The sequence below is a fragment of the Amblyomma maculatum genome, chromosome 1 (assembly GCF_055883805.1).
Source record: "Amblyomma maculatum isolate TAMU_Amacu chromosome 1, ASM5588380v1, whole genome shotgun sequence".
Classification (NCBI taxonomy): domain Eukaryota; kingdom Metazoa; phylum Arthropoda; class Arachnida; order Ixodida; family Ixodidae; genus Amblyomma; species Amblyomma maculatum.
This window is the reverse complement of record NC_139344.1, coordinates 369,507,350-369,520,130: the sequence shown is the minus strand read 5'-3', so window position 1 is coordinate 369,520,130 and position 12,781 is coordinate 369,507,350. Positions and strand designations below refer to the sequence as shown.

The window sequence follows — 12,781 nt, the reverse complement described above, 5'->3', positions numbered from 1 at the left end:
GCTTATTTATCGGTAGTCCAAAAGTGAACTCAGTGAAAAAAGAAGAAAAAAAAAAGAGAAAGCAATGCGAATAGGCAACTTAACAATAACGACCAGTTTAGTACTCCGGTTATCCGGTAGTTTTGAGCGTCAAGTAGGTCTTCATGTCGACGCCTCATGCAAAAGTGAGCGTTTCAAGCTTAAAATCCGTTCTACATCCGGTCCCTATCACACCCGCTTTCTTTTTAATTTAGAAATGCAAGTATTTGTCAAGAATACTTCTTGTTATAGGCCAAAGGTGACCAGACAGCCATATGCTAAAAAGCCACCAGTGTAATCATTTTAGTCAAGATCCAGTATAAGAGAGGGTGAGAGGGCGTGGCATTTTTTTTTTTTTTTTTTTCGTCCGACTAAGCTGTTCGTCACAGTGAATGGCACACATGCTGGGGCTGCCTTCCAGAACGCAAACGAAGCTGTCGTTATAGGGTTCGGAGGGTCATGAGCCGCACTTGAACCCATGAGAAGCTGCACTTTGGCCAACCCAAATGTATAGGAAATGTGAACCTGATACCTTCACCTATAAAAACGGCTTAATTACAGCCGACTCGTCATACCTGCGCGTGCCCTGAAACGAGAGCGTGAAAATGTAACCCATAAACGACGATCACGACTTGCTTAACTGGCGTCTCGGAAAGAGTGCTCGGAATGCGCGATATATTAATACTGCACGCTTCGGCCTCAGCAGCTTTAGAGGAAGGTGCTCACAACGGTGGCTTGAAGAGAAATTTCTCATTCGATGCCTCCTGCGATGTCGAGAAGCGGCGAACATGTTATATGACCAATTCTGACAGCGGCTGTTCGGCGCCGACGGCTCGAAATGCCGTAATACAACAGACTGCTTCGCCGTTCGCACTAGAATCTAACGCCAGAGAACTAGAATGGAATGAAAAAGTACAAGTAAGCTAAGCAGAAAAGCAAGTACTTAGAGCACACTCTTTCTTCCATGAGAGCGGCACAAGACACTGAATCGAACAGTTTCGTCTACGTGACAATGTATAACTATATAGAGAAATCCTGGAAGGAAAAAGAAAATGGGGAAAAATACGAGTTTGCGAGTAATGGACACCGCGCGGTGCTTTTTTTTTTCCTCTCTTCATTCCTTTCCAGCGCGTCCTCAGAACAGTAGCACGTAGGACTAACGGTGACCAGCGTCCGGCTCCAATTGGACCAGCATCAAATGGGGCGAAGACGCCGGAGAAACACGACCGGACAGGTTTCGAGGGGCCATAAACAGTGGCCCGATGCTAACAGTGCCGCACCAACTGCTGCTGATGAGAACCTGCTGCACCTCATATAATCAGTGGGGCCTCGTTCTATATTAAGAAAACGGCACCGGTAATAAAAAAAATATAGTGCCACATTTGGTTTATCCTTCGAACACGATTCCAATATCGTCGTTCTGTCACCCTTGAAGTACAACACAGACAGTATATATGGCCGAAATGTACTCCCCCATATGCGGTATATCATGCACTACGCCTCTGTTCACCGGGAGTCTAGGCAGTTTATTATTATCGTTTATTTTTTTTTTCGTGAAACAAAGCCTGTCAATGGATCGTTCCCTTGTTTCGTTTCTATACTCTGCCTTCATGTTCGAGAGTAGCTCATTTCACAGAGGTCTTACGTACTTTTAAGCTGCGCGTATTGTTTACCGTACTGCTCTACTAAAGACTGGGAGAAAACCACAAGTGCAACTGAACTCTCTTTTTTTTTTTCTTCTCCCCTCCTCTATTCCTGTATAGAACAAAGACGAGAGGAAGGAAGATAACAACAACAACAACAAAAAAAAAAGAATTAAGCTATCACAGACAGATTAGCAAAGCAATTTGCTTGCAATCACTTTGAGACCGTAACCTAATTAAGCTGCTAATAACGTCCACTTTATGAGCGAAACGCATGGGGTAAACGCACTGTTTCCCTCAACAACCATGAAAGAACCCATACGAGGCAAGATTAGATGTAGGGACTGCACGGACGCGAAGTAAGAAGAGATAGAACAGAGCACGACACAGATCGTTGACCCATCAGCACTGGAGCTAGTAGATAGAGCACGAAGAAGCCTGCCGCTCGGTTGGGTTTATGTCCAACGCTAACGGCGAGCGAAGAACATACCAGTGGGGCTGTTTTCCAGGATGTGACAGGTACTCACCTGCAAAGACAAGAAAAAGAAAAAAAAAAAAAGCTGAGACACAATACCAGCCGCTATTGCTCACTCGCTCCCGAGTCCCAACATATTTAACGCTTCCAAAAACAACGTAACTCCTCACAACACGGGATAAAGTAACTTCGCACTTCGTATTTGTCTTGGCGTGACGTAGCGGATCAACGCATAGCACATAGCACATGGTGGAGACACCGCCGCCGTTGTAAAGAGTACGCGACACGTAGCCACAAATCTCCGAACAGGCCCCGGGACCCGATAACAAAGGAGACACAGAGGAATGGCGCCAAGCGGGTCCAAGAAAATCGACCGGACGGCATGCGGACAAATCTCGCTTTTCTTTTCCGCTGCTCTTATCGCTGCGAAAAAATGCCTCATCCTTCCCTGATCCCACACTCCTCATCCCCCCTTTCTGCCGCCGAGTTCGCACATCTCCGGGATTCGGCGGAACGTTGGTTGATGTGCTTCGTGCAGTAAACACACTCTGGATAGACGTGGCCCTTGCCTTTTGATGCTGATTAGCAGCTTCGATCGTGGCATTTCGCGAAGGCGCTCTGCGCCGGAACCGGAGAGCGGCGCCATTTTCTGTTTTCCATTCTCTACGACGCGTCGCCTGTGGTCGGGTAGAAAACAAGCTGTGCACAGGCGCGTTGCAGGGGGCGAGACCAACAACACTTGTGCGAGGGAGCGAAGGGGGCCGGCAAGACAGAGAAGATCGTTTTTTTAGGAAAGGGGGGGGGGGGGGGATTGCAAAAAAAAAAAAAAAAGGAAACCTGATCATCGGAGTAGCCACTTCGGAACGAGCAGCGTAATAAGAGGGTGGCCGAGAACTGAATGAAGCGACAAGCGCACGGAGCTTGCAAGGATTGGGTTTTCTCGCGCCTAATGCGGGAAGGGGTCTGTTAACATGGGCACGCTGTATCATTCAGTAGATGAGAGGGAAGGCTGTCATGCGGCCACGATGATAATGATGATGAAGAAACAATTGACCATGGCATGAGGTGCCTAGAGTGGGACGTTAAAATTTCAATATAGACTGCTTCTCTGCCCCCTCCTGAGGAACTGTAGATAAACACACAGGCGCACGACATACTCCGTATTCATTTCATGCATCTCGGAGCAAACTAGTTTTTATATGCGCATTTATTCCCAGCCTGCCGGTTGAGGTATCGCTCCCGGCGGAGATGCTCATTTTCCTAGCACATGATGAGTGAAGCTCTGCTTCCTTCGTCAGCGCTAGCGGACCGCATTTAGCATTCGAACTTTTATCCACTAGAGACAACACAAGACCTTTGTAATGCATGAAATACACAGATCGCAAAAAAAGAAAAAATATGCTAGACGTTGCATACTTCACTTAAACACAATTTGTGCGCGCGCAATTAGGGAGCTGATTTTTCAACGGTAACTGCACTATCACTCCAGTTATTGTAAATGCCTATTCATCAGCCGTGATAAAAATTTCTGCCAGTTTCTGCCACCACTTCTAGATTCCACAAGTAAACAAAAAACGACATCCCCCTTTCGCACGACGATAATTTTAACTTAGGGACTTCGTTGTGTCTGTATTCATGACCTTCAGTGGACATTAAATGGAATAAACGTGAACCTACGGACGATGTGCTTCTATTTTCAAGTCAAAGCACAGCTTAAGGTGTTCTCTCCACTGTTCGGGCGTCACTGCAATGACTCGCAGATTTTGGGAGCCGGCGCGACTCTTGACTCTTCGGGACATGATGCTCAGGCTCAATCTCGCGCCAGAACACAAAGCGACATTCACAGCAAGCAAAGCGGGCCGCCATATTATATATATATATATATATATATATATATATATATATATATATATATATATATATATATATATATATATATATATATATATATATTGCCACCTAGCGTTGCCAGGTGGCGCATGACTGAGGTGTGAAAGGAGGACGAAGTTGAAGAGGACGACAAAGTGTCGCTTGGACGTTTGCGTCTGTGCTGCTGTGTTCTTGTGTCTGGGCTACCCCCTGCTATCATTGGTATCCTTAGTCACCGTGTACGTGACAATATATATATATATATATATATATATATATATATATATATATATATATATATATATATATATATATATATATATATATATATATATATATATATATACTTACGTTTGCCTCGAGTAAACGGCGCACGGGCAGGCGCTTTCATATACTATAGCCACGTGCTAGCAAGTCAGCGGCAGGTTTGGACTCGGACAAAATTTAGCATACAGGCTGCGCATGGGCGAACAGTATTGCACATGCTTCCACCAGGAACAGCTTGCGTGATATACGTTCATTCCATTCCGCTGTTATCGTTCACCACGCCCAATGACAAGTTGTGCCAATGGTGGCGTCACTTAAGCCAACGTAGAATAGAGAAGGGAGTAAGAATGGAGGATAACTATACGAAGCAGATCCGTTCTTTGGTGACCTTTCCCGAAATCCTAGACGACGGCAGACTCACATACGCATATTTGGCGAATCAGGGCAGTCTTAGAGACAATATCCTCAACTATATGCGCGATCTAGATGCGTTGAAAGGTTTTACTTATATATTTCATCCCAATTACACGACTCCGTCGCTTCGGCTGCGTATACGCCCCCTTTCATTTCCGCACAACACGCATGCGCGGGTGCATGTTTATTACAAAACACCAGGAGTTTCTCCTTTATCCTCCGGGGACACAAACTCCGCTCTTCTATCGATGGCATTTTTGCAGTGTCGATCACTATATGCGCCGTAGAGGCGGGAACCAATAAAAACAAAGTGCTCAGACACTTTTGTAAATGTCCAGCTGCAAACGAGCGACAAGCTGAAGCATTCAGGTAAAACGAAACAAACTACAAAAAAAAAAAGAAGAAAAGCGATTGAGGCGAGGATCTTCAAGCTAAATTAAGCATCTCGTAGGGGACTACGGCAGAGGAGGTCTTAAGGAGCTGCACGAGCGATGACTCGGCAATGACAGAGAGAACGAACAAAGTGTGCGGTATCTGGGAGAAAAAAACCAGACGAAAGAACTATGCAACTGAAACACACGTACACCTTAAAAAAAAAAAAAAATTGCTGACATAAACTGATCAAACTGGAGAGCAATTTGCGTCGGAGAAACACACTCCGTCCACTCCGAGCCCGGCGACGTCGCATGATCGAAAGTGCTTGCGACAGCAATCGAGTGTATATATACACAAGTCTCAAAGCGCGCCTACGCACAGAACTAAACGCTTCTCCCCGTGCCGCGCGCTGGTAGGAGATAAACACCAGTGAAAGCGCGAAAATAGATAGAGAAAAGGATGTAAACACACGGGAAGGCTCTACAAGACGGCATGGAAATTAGGCGCCCGTACTGAATTAAATGAAACAGCGACAGCGGCAGTCGGAGAGGCGTTAATGAAAACCAGGTCGCCTCGCGGTTGAAGGAACGGCCGAAGGGCGCCAAGGGGCCGCTCGGAATGTCTTTCGCTCACGGAACGCATACGCGTTCCGCACAAGCAAGCACATTCCCTTGCGCCTTCCGGCTAAAGTGTGACATAAGGGGAAAAAAACAAAAACAAGAACGATATAAATGCGTACGAAACGCCACCAAGGAAGCAGAAAAGAAAGTACGGCTGAGAATAGCGTTGGAACGTACCACGTGATTGAGGTACGCATGCACAAAGGCAAAGAAGGTCTATTCACACGCACTGGTAGCCCGACCGGAAGTGGAAACTACGCTTCCGCCGGATGCAGGGGCTCGGCTTCGAGTTGTGGCCGGCACGTGAGTACGTGAGCGTCTGAAAAAACTGCATGTTGGCCAGACAGGAGAAGAGGACTGGGAAGTGGATGGAGAAGAGTTAGGTACTAGTCCTCCTTGTGGTCCGAAAATAAATGGGTGTCATTAGCTTTCATCCTAACTTCTATTTGTCACCAATGTTTACAGGATGGCGGGGGCATGGAGTGAAAGCTGCCTTGACACCTTGACGCGGCCTCCACTGCATACTTGCACAATCACACTCCAGTGAGTTTATACACGCATCAATAGTATTGTAATTAGTGCATGCAAATGCACACAATTCATTGGAAGTGTAAACAATATACTTCTTATATATATATATATATATATATATATATATATATATATATATATATATATATATATATATATATATATATATATATATATATGCACGCAGATCAATTAAGGGGCGGCGAGGCCAAGGAAAGCGTTGGGGATGGTACTTTATGTCTTTTTTTTTAATTTTTTTGTAATGTTTACCTGGATACTCACAGAAATTAGTAATGTAATCTGTTTAGGGGAAAGATAAATAAACACAAAGTAGAAGAAAAAACAACGTGCCGATGGTGGGAACCGAACCCACGACCTCCGAATATCGCGTCCGGTGCTCTTCGGAAGTCGTGGGTTTGATTCCCACCATCGGCACGTTGTTTTTTCTTCTACTTTGTGTTTAATTATCTTTCCCCTAAACAGATTACTTTACTAATTTCTGTGAGTATCCAGGTAAACAAAAAATAAAAAAAAAAAGACATAAAGTACCATCCCCAACGCTTTCCTTGGCCTCGCCGACTGTTGGCTTCTTTCCTTCCTTCCTATATATATATATATATATATATATATATATATATATATATATATATATATATATATATATATATATATATATATATGAAGGCGCAAAAGAGTAGCGCAGAGTGATAGCGGTTGTAGTACGATGCGCCTGCGTCAGCATAGGCGTCAGCACGACAATTACTTTATCATTACCAGTATATCGTAATCATTTACGCCACCACGATCATTGAGATACATAGTGGTCTACTGCATGTCTCCAATTAACACTGCATCTCGTCCCCTCCACGTACCTTCTTTTCGCAAATAACCTTTTCTTTCGCCCGCCTGACTCCTCTGCTGCCCACAGTTACGTTCAAGTTCTCTTGGAATCCATTCCGTTACCTATATCTACTCACTACATTACACGTGCAGCCTACGTTTATTTTTTCTTGTTAATTTCTACTTGTGACTATCGTTACTTCGCACATGCTCACTAACTTGCTCAGCAATCTTTATGTGCCTTGAAAAGTATATCCTTACCACAATGAGTGTTTACGAGCCCTTTTCATACCACGGTTGCGTTGTCTGGAAACCATGCAATTTACTCCACGGAATTTCGTAGTACGTACGAAGCCTTCAAAACTGTTTTCCTTCATTACAGCATGCGTTATGATGGATATGCTGCGCTAGCGAGCGAAGTGTGATAGTATACGTGTTCATCTACTGTGAACAAAGGCTAGTGCATTCAGCTCAAAGTACAGCACAGGACTTTGAAATTCCTGCGACGATACGGAGGTATACGGTCGGATATTTAGACGAATCCCCCAAAGTGGAGCAAATTTGTAATAAGGGAGTAATTACTCATTGACATCCCCCCAAGCGCCGCCGTAAGGCTACAAAAGAAAGCTGGCAGCTTTCTCAGAAACTTCGTAGTTATAGAAAAATTCGTCCTGATCTAGGGACTGAACCTAGGACCACAACCTTTCCGGGGCAGTCGCTTTACCAAATGAGCTAACCAGGACGGTCAGCACAACAGATGGTAGGACGAGGGCGAATTGATCTATAACTCAAAGTGAGAATCGCGTTGGTCGGATATTGGCTCGTGTTAATCATGTTAAACCGAGGGAGCTTTCCTTCTTAGCCGTACGGCTGAGCTTGGGTGCATGGCAATGAGTAATTACTCCCTTAATACGGAGGTATGACGTCCTATGGAAAAAGTAAAATAAACGCGATGATCTAAACAGTGAGCAAAAAAAAAAAATCGCTGATGCGACTTCTTTCAAAAACATCTTTTATTATTCACGTTCTAGAACTATAACCTTGGTCATAAGCCTTTCTGCAGCAGCCGGGGAAGGGGGCGTATGTACAATGGCCAAGATGCTCCACATTATAAAATAGCGTTAAACTCCTGTAGGGAGCCCCAAGCCGACAGATCCCAAGTTTTTCGGCCGCGTCAGCAGCGAGCATCGGCGAAACAACTTCCGAGCCTAAAAATAAAGATAAAAAAAAAAAAAATAACGCTGAACGCCACCCCCACCGACGAATGGAACAAAAGAGGCCAAACAAGAAGAAAAAATCACACATCACAAACACATTCCGGAGCAATAACAATGAAGCGAATGGAAAACAAGTTACGCAATATAAGCAATGTAAAGTGTAGCAACCAAGAAAACCAGCATAGCTTCTTTTCACTTCCCAAGAAAAACAAAATGCAAATAAAGAAAAAGCTTAAACTACACGGGAAGACAAAGCACAACGAACGCAAACGGGAACTACGACAGCGAAGAGAGAAGTGGAAACAATTTGGGTGCAACCGCGAAGCGACGCAATGCGTAGCGCAGCAGCCAAGACAAGCGGCATAACTGCCCCTTACATCCGTTCCCATGGGCGGCTCATGGATACAGCGCAGAGCAGAGAGCGTTTCGTTTTCAGTTCGTACGCGCTGCCCTCCACTGTCTGCCAGAACAGGCGAGGCGAAACGAAGGAATTTGCTGCAAAGGCGTAATGACGCTGTCGGCAGCGCCTCTCTCTCTCTCTCTCTCTCTCTCTCTCTCTCTCTCTCTCTCTCTCTCTCTCTCTCTGTATATTTGTCCTTTCTTCTCCATCATCGTTTCTCTCTCAAAGAGCGATCAGCACAGGCTTGCTGCACCGCGAAACAATGGTTCCGACTGTTACGACCTGGGCCACCTACGAATCCCCCCCACCCCCGTTCTAAGGAACGCTCCAGACAGGGCCTCAGGGCTGAGTTGCTCCTCTTCCAAAGTGTTTCCGCGGCCGGTACGCACTCAACAGCGAAGACGCCGTGATCTCGATCACTGCAATTCAGAGGCGGAAATGAGCAGCATTACAGTTCAATGGTATTCGGTTCGTCGGAGATAACGCTACGAGAGAGAGAAAAAGTAAACGTCTCAATTATAGTGAATCAAGTGCATAACGCGAATGCACGCTGAACAGGAGTACAAAGGGTGGCGGGCACCAGATCGTTGTGCCCAGGCTGTGCCTCTAAATATTCAGTAAATCTATCATTTCAAACATGAGAACTCAACATTTTAAGATCTTCGATAAACTTACATTGAAATCATTTTATTCATTTTTATGGCTTCAACTGGAATTATAGCATGATGGGCCGTACCGGACCCGGGCCTCAAATTTAAGTGTCGGGCCGGGCCGGGCTCGGGTCTGTAGCGTCCGGTTCAAAGTTACGGCCCATGCACACCTCTATTTTCTATAATAGTACTTGAGAAGCGTACATGGCAGCCTGCGTTAGCAACAGCCACCTTTCGGTACCACTAGTAATTATACCATACAGCGATCGATGGATCTGTCTGTGAATGCCCTAAGCCCCGTCATGGCTTTCAACTGCACTTTTTGTTCCATTTTCTTCCCGCTCACCTCCCCTTCTTCAACCATCACCTAATGGGACGTGGCTATAATTTGCACTCCATACCAAATCGCTTTAATGCCTTTGCTATCTCCAAAAAACACTTCTTCCGCATCGTCCGGGCAATAATGTACCGGAGTTTCTTTAGCCATCCTTCCGTAAACACAAACATGGGAAAAAAAAATGCAATGAGTGCAGTACAGCCCACGCCTGCGGTTTCCGACATCGAGCCGCCCCTTTCTGGGCCGTATCAATGTGTCAGTCGATAACGCTTGTGCCATCAACCTGACTACCCCCGCAAGCCGTAGCGACAGGCCGGACATACTCGAAGAGTACACGGTACGGCTGGCATCTACCATAACAACGTCCGTGGGAGCGTAGACGAAACAACGGCAGCCCGTATTCCTATTTCGAACTTCGACAGCCCCGCGTCTACATCGCACAGTGGCAAAGACGCGTCAGAGCCGAATTTGGAAACTAGAACCGCTTTCGCAAACAAAACCGGTAGCACCAAAGCAGTTCGACGGCATTCGCCCAACAGCAAAAGAACAGACAGGCAAGCGCAGAGGGAAACAAAAGCAAGCAAAGCGTACATCCCGAGGAACCAGAGAGGTAAAGAATAGATGGCGCCTCTCTCTCTCTCTCTCTCAATCTCACCTTTTCGGATTGACGTCGTCTGCGTCCACGCTGTCGCGACTCGCGAACAGCACCCCTAGCGCGTCACGTAATGCCGGCTGGGCGAACGTCACGAGAGTGGACTCGGACACAGCGAGGAGTGAGGGTCACCTCCATGGCCTGCACTGCAGCTTTCAAAACTGACACCTGTCTCGTCTCCGGAGCTCGTTGCGGCCTCCGACAGAAGCCTCACACAACAGCAGTGCCCTCCCATGGGAGAAAGCCGCAGTCGCCATACTGCCATGCAACAAGGCCGCGCCTCCTCGAAGCAGACGACACTCTCGGCGCAAACGACATTGGGTTCAAGGTGGGAGTGCAAGAAAAAGCGAGGTGACTGCGTGACTGACGTCAAGGAGGAAATGCAATGTCAAAAGGAGTCGAAGGGGTCATTGATAGAATAAATTTCGCCATTTTGTGCTGTTTATTTTTCCCTTCCATTGTTTTCGTTCTCTCGGAGCAAGCTTTTTCACGCAACTTTTTGTCGGCTCGATATGCGCCACGCTCAAAGGCTGCGATTTTATTACGGGGACGCTGTTCAGAGAACTAGTCGACCGAGGAGTAAGCACACCCAACGACAAGGTACGCCGATGAATCGAAATAAAATTATATCACGAGAAAAATATTTCAAACACACTCCTAAAAGCATATTGTTACGACGAGGCAAGGAAGAAATGGGCAGTGCCGAGGGCAGGAGCACTTGTGCTATAGGCCCACTAACAATTCATTAAACGTCATCGCACGGTAATGGAACATCTTCTCTCTGTTCCCTGTTCTCCTGTTTTCATCAGCTTGCCGCTTCGTAACATTTGGTTGGAGGTGCGGGTATGTCATTATCACCCCTCGCCTTGGCCCGGAGCTTCGGCGCCCTGCGATTTCTTGCGCCGTCGGCTGAAGGTTACGAGGCATCGCATGGCTGTTCCCCAGCCTACCAGACCCAGCAAGACCTTGCCGTTCCTCCGCCCCGGCCCCCCGCGCCGTCCCCCCGCCCCGAACACAAGACACGACGAAGGAGAGACTGACCCGAGATGGCCACACGTGACCACAATACACAAAGAGAGACCCGAATGACCATATGTGACCCAACTGACCAGATCTGCCGACCAAAGACCCCACACCCCAAGACACCGCTACACTTGAAGACATCCTCCCCTGCCTATGCCATGCGGTGCGTGGCTTGGCCTCCGCCATCGAGTCGTGGCAACGTCTGGCCCGAGAGTGTCCTGCGCCAAGGTTCATCGGGAATCATCGTGCCGACAAGCCGTTCCACTCTTCCTGCTTCCTCTTCAAGCATCCAGACACGCCCATCATCATACCATGGAATCATCAACATCAGTAAACTTCCTCGTCCACGACTGGGACGATCGCTCGGTGGCCCTGGGTCATGTTACGACAATCAGATTGCCGCTTCGTAACAATATTAATTGATGAGTTCCCGACGTCTCCGCAATGAACACACGCGCATGTAAGAAGCGCTTCCGCGTGCCACTTCTGGAATCCTCAGCGGGGACAATTAAGGCTGCGGGAAAAGACTATTTCGTTGCCTCCCTAATTAGCAAGATGTAAATCTCGCTCTAGTGAACAAAAGGCCGAAATTATGGCCAACACTTTGGAAACGACTACGGTGGACATACTAACTCTATAGAAGAGGAAGAGAATGTCACGACCCACCAGGAGGGAGAAGGCAACTTTTTCAATGGGTGGGGGCACGTGAACCGTGGAGTGAGATCAAGGACGAAGGGAGCTAGAATCATGTTTTTTCTCTGCACTCACGGAATCAGACTCAGTAACTGAGCAAGCTTCCCAGCCAAAGCTACACTACGAGTGTTTTACTTGGAACACAGCAGCAGCAGAGGAAGAGAGAGAAGCTCCTGGAAAAAGAAATAATCTAGAGGCTTGCATCTGGGCGCTACCATACAAGTAATATCCGCTCGTACAGTAGCGCGGCCAGCGTCCGACAGAAAAGTACAGCAGCGCCAGGAGCATTTATCATGCGGGCACATGACCGTATGTATACCACCTACGTGCCTGCGCTCCGGTCCAGGCGATCAGACAAAACGCGCGAGCAGCGGGTACCGACAGGCCATTTATTGTTCGCCGATGTAAAATCCCAAAGCCGCACGGGCCACTTCTAGTGACCAGCGCGCATACCAAACGGCGGGTCGCACACACTGCGGAGAATAGCCAATGCAACAGCTGCCGCACAGGCGGTTGGCCTCAAAGGGGTTCCCCTTTCGACTGTGCAAACCGAGGAGGAACCGGGACAGCGACCCGAGCTCGGCGTCAAAAGCCGCTCGTGTAAACGAGTGCGTGTGCGGAATTTGTAAAGAATGAGGTAGAGGATGAAAGGGCGAATCACTGGCCCAGAACCCTAGGCGCGTGCCAATACAAGGCACCCGAACCGCATTCCCCGTGCAACCAGAGGGACTCGAAAACGAAATAGGGAAAAAGAGGA

The 12,781-nt window shown here is 47.2% G+C and overlaps 1 long non-coding RNA gene across 1 annotated transcript in view; it reads right to left on the bottom strand.

The window, feature by feature from the left end:
- LOC146208167 (uncharacterized) overlaps positions 1–12,781 on the bottom strand; it is a 237,946-nt gene that overhangs the window by 15,159 nt on the left and 210,006 nt on the right. Inside the window, exon 2 of the long non-coding RNA XR_014703367.1 lies at positions 2,152–2,188. This is a non-coding gene — a long non-coding RNA (uncharacterized LOC146208167). The remainder of the gene's footprint in view (positions 1–2,151; positions 2,189–12,781) is intronic.